This window comes from Phyllobates terribilis, unplaced genomic scaffold (assembly GCF_046119375.1).
Source record: "Phyllobates terribilis strain yellow unplaced genomic scaffold, ASM4611937v1 Scaffold_12__6_contigs__length_324123572, whole genome shotgun sequence".
Classification (NCBI taxonomy): domain Eukaryota; kingdom Metazoa; phylum Chordata; class Amphibia; order Anura; family Dendrobatidae; genus Phyllobates; species Phyllobates terribilis.
In genome coordinates, this window is record NW_027362772.1 from 175,992,869 (window position 1) to 175,996,752 (window position 3,884).

Below are 3,884 nucleotides of genomic sequence, written 5' to 3' on the forward strand. Positions count from 1 at the left end.
TTAAGCATATTTGTCTCAGTAATGCCACAGCGATTCATAGTCAAACATAAATGGCTGAAATCATTCAGCTAGTGTCTGATACATGCTGCCCGTATTAGCTATCAGGTTTCCTTTAAATCCTCATACAGCTAAGTCAGACTGAAATAAAACAAAGTGATGACGTCCAGAATGAAGGAAAAATTACAAAAAATATTATTTTCCTCAAAAGTTAAAAGTGTTCAGTTCTCAAGTTTCTATCATTTTATTTCCTGTAGATAGTTATAATGATTAGGATTTTTATATTCTCTGTAAACAGTCAGTCCATATGCTTTGTTTATTTTCTGCTTAAAATTTAATGGGTGAAGAAAAAAACTTTTGCCAAAACCAGGGATTGAACCAGGGACCTTTAGATCTTCAGTCTAACGCTCTCCTAACTGAGCTATTTCAGCAGGACACATTTAGATTCAGGAATGTTCAACACACTGTAGATGTCACAACTGGATGTATTTATTTTTACTTTGACTTGTTTTTGCAAGATTATCTATATTTGAAAGTCCCGCTATTTTGCGTACATATTTAAGAACTTACATTAATTCTTTGTGAATGAATAGAAAAAAACAGCAATTCTGCATTTTTTTTACATTTTCAAATTTACTCAATTCGCCAGGGTAATTCTGACTGTGTCTCTGTAGGACAGGTGATGATTGAGCATAAAACACAATTTGTAAGCATAATGTTGCATCAAGCTTTATTTTTTTCTTAGGTGCAAACAATTGGAGTGAAGATAGGAGATGCAAATTTAGAGAAAATATTCTACTGATTGTTAATGTTGAAAGTGAAAACATTTGTCCCAAATTGTGGTGAAACTTTGATGTCAGTATTAGTGTTGAGCCACCCCCGTAGTGTTCGAGTTCGGTTCGGTTAGTCGAACACCCGTGTGTTCGCTGAACTGTTCGTCGAACTGTTCGTCGAACACCTTCGAACACCGTTAAAACCAATGGCAGGCAAACAAAAACACATAGAAACACATAGAAAACACCTTCAAAGGTGTCCAAAAGCTGACAAACTGCTCAGAAGACATAACTAACACATGGAAAAGTGACAAGTACATATAATCATGCGAAAATAAAAGAGGTGGAGGAGTAAAAGGAGGGGGAGACACAGATATAGGCATGTCATGCCCTTCTAAAATCCAAAAAGTGAGAAGCCGACACGGCCAGTCCGCTCCTGCCCGTGCCACCTCCGTGTCGCCGGGTGTGTGCCAGAGCCGCGGTGAACCCTGACGGCCAGCCCCCCTCTCCCAATACTGGTGCCTGTCCGCTGGTGGGTCGAGCGAGCCCCCCTGTGGTGGAGGCAGCTCTAAGCTTTTTAATTTAAATTATCTCTCTAATTTGAATGAATACACTTTAAATCCATTTACAAGGATCTATTGGAGGGCAAGTCTCATGCCAGCAGCCGTGGTAATTCCAGCTCCAGTAGCGTCCACTAAAGCTGCTGCAGTTAAAAAGCTTTTATAAGGATCGAGCTCGGCTGTCCACCGCAAGGCATCCTACTGCCAGTCCCAGCCCCTATGCCTTGGGGTGCCTCCTGATGCTCTTCACTAAGTATCCCATGGTCCCGAAGCATTTCCTTTGAAAAAATCAAGTGTCTAAGCTACAGGTGGTGCAGCTTGCTTAACAGCCGGGATAATCCGCTCACTAGCAGACACTGCTACTAGGCACAAAGTATTTCCTGGGCTAGATGCAGTTAAAAATTTGTAATTAGATACTCTCGTTGGATGCTGAGAAAGCATTCCATAGAGTCTCCTGGCACGCCATATATGATTCTCTTAAAAAGCTTGGGGTAGGGGTCTAGGGGACCCTTTTATAGCCAAAATCACGGCCCTGTATCGCAATACGTCACCTAGGCTGAAGATAAATGGAACTGTAGCACCCTGAGGGCTCGGTTGCTACAGACGTATTGCACCTCACCCAGAGGTGTGATATCTCACTCTCAGGTAAGGATGGAGTGTGGATCAGGACCCGACACCTGCATGCATTACACCACATTGCCGTGGGGCAGGGCGACCAATATGCCCCTGAGATGGGCACGACAGTCCCTGTCCCTGGCTGGAGTGGGGGGAGGGAACACTGAGGAAGGGGAACCCTGTAGTGCAGGAGCAGGGAGGAAGCAGTTCCTGGGTGCATTGAGAAGGGAGTATAAAAGGTGGGCACCATCTTAGTTCAGTGCAGAGAAGTCTGAGCAGAAGTGGCAGGGAGCAGGGGCTCTGCATGAGCTCTGCTCCGGAGGTGGGCCTAGTAACAGAGGCCCAGGCCTGGAAGAGGGAGAAGGAAGGAAGAGGAGCGGAGAAGGCTCCAGGAACGAGGAATGAAGGGATCCCAGGGGTGCGGACGGGCGAGTCGCCACCGCACGCCCGAATCCACCTGCGTGGAGGGGTCAGGCCAAAGGGGGAGACCGGTCCCCGAACTAGTGGAGGCAGGAAACGACCCTCAGCTAGAAACCGGAGGCTCTGACATTTTATGTGGCGCAGCCCCTCGCTACACCCGCTAGGAATGCACCACATAGGGTCAAGGAAACTGGCGCCAAGTTTACCAAGAGGAGGCCCGAGGCAGCCGGACAGAAGTGTTGGTAAGAAAGGCCAGACAAAGGACACACAAAGGGGGTCCTGTGAAGTGCTCCAAAGTTATCTGGGAGTTGTCTGAGCCCCTTACCTGGTGAGCACAGTACGACGTGGGCAGCCGTTACCTGCAGACGTGGTCTGGATAATAAGAACTGTGAGTAAAGGCCCTGAACTGCATCACTGACTCCGTGTCGTTACTGCTGCTGCCCTGCACCATCACCCCCATCCTCCGCATACACTGCCCTGAGGCTATACTCCTCCCGTGGGGAGTTATGCTACGCTCTGCTGCACCCACAACACCAGCCTCAGTGGTCTGCCCTGTAGCGGCGGTTCACTCTGACCGCAATCCACGGGTGGCGTAGTCGGACATTTAAACATGAAAACCACATAAATAGTTCCGCCACTGGTTTGACCGCCCTGAGCCACGGAACTGGGTCGCCGCCACGAAGACTACAACCACCAGCATCCACCAAAAAGGGTCCGGCTCCGGGTGTCCCAAGGCCCAGGGGGTGCGTCAGAACATTTTCATCACCTTTCACAATCACCAATGGGACAAGGCAGTGATGTCCTCTGTCCCCTCTCTTATACATCCTAGTGACGGAGCACCTGCTCTCATCAATTCGCCATAACCCCAATATTAGGTGGATTGAGGTGGGGGCACCGAGTACAAGTGCTCTCTATTTGCTGATGATGTCCTAGTATATATCACTCAATCACATATATCCATCCATGCTGTTATGGCTGAAATAGATCACTTTGTTACATGGTAAAATTTTAAAATCAATGCAGCGAAGTCTGAGGCCCTCGATGTCTCCCTCACCAAATCCATATAGGATTCCATCCAGTCCAACTTTCCCTTTGCCTGGCGCTCACAGGGTATCAAATACTTAGGAATTCCTATTCATAGAGACCTCTCCCATCTATGTTATCTTAATTTTGGGCCCTTTATTGAACAACTCCATACAGACCACGGTTGGCAAGTTAGAACTGTAAGATTCACTACGTGAACCACTGGTGTTTTGTGGAAAAGCACATGTACACTGCATTCCAAATTATTATACAAAAAGTGTTTAGGATTGATAAGGGAAGAATTTGTTTGTTTGTCAGTTAAACTCATTGATGGTGATGTGTGTCAGGGCTCTTTATATCACTGTAAGCAATTGGCGACACCTGTGCTAATTAGTTTGGCAGGTGTGTCCAATGAAAGGCAAGACTACTTAAGAAGGCTCTCTCACATTATTAAGCAGCCTACATTTTCTGCCAAAATGGGAAAGAAAAAGGATGT

The 3,884-nt window shown here is 46.7% G+C and overlaps 1 non-coding gene across 1 annotated transcript; it reads right to left on the reverse strand.

The window, feature by feature from the left end:
- Nucleotides 1-355: 355 nt before the first annotated feature.
- TRNAF-GAA (transfer RNA phenylalanine (anticodon GAA)) lies at nt 356-428 on the reverse strand. The gene has a single exon. It is a non-coding gene; the product is annotated as a tRNA-Phe (tRNA).
- Nucleotides 429-3,884: the final 3,456 nt, after the last annotated feature.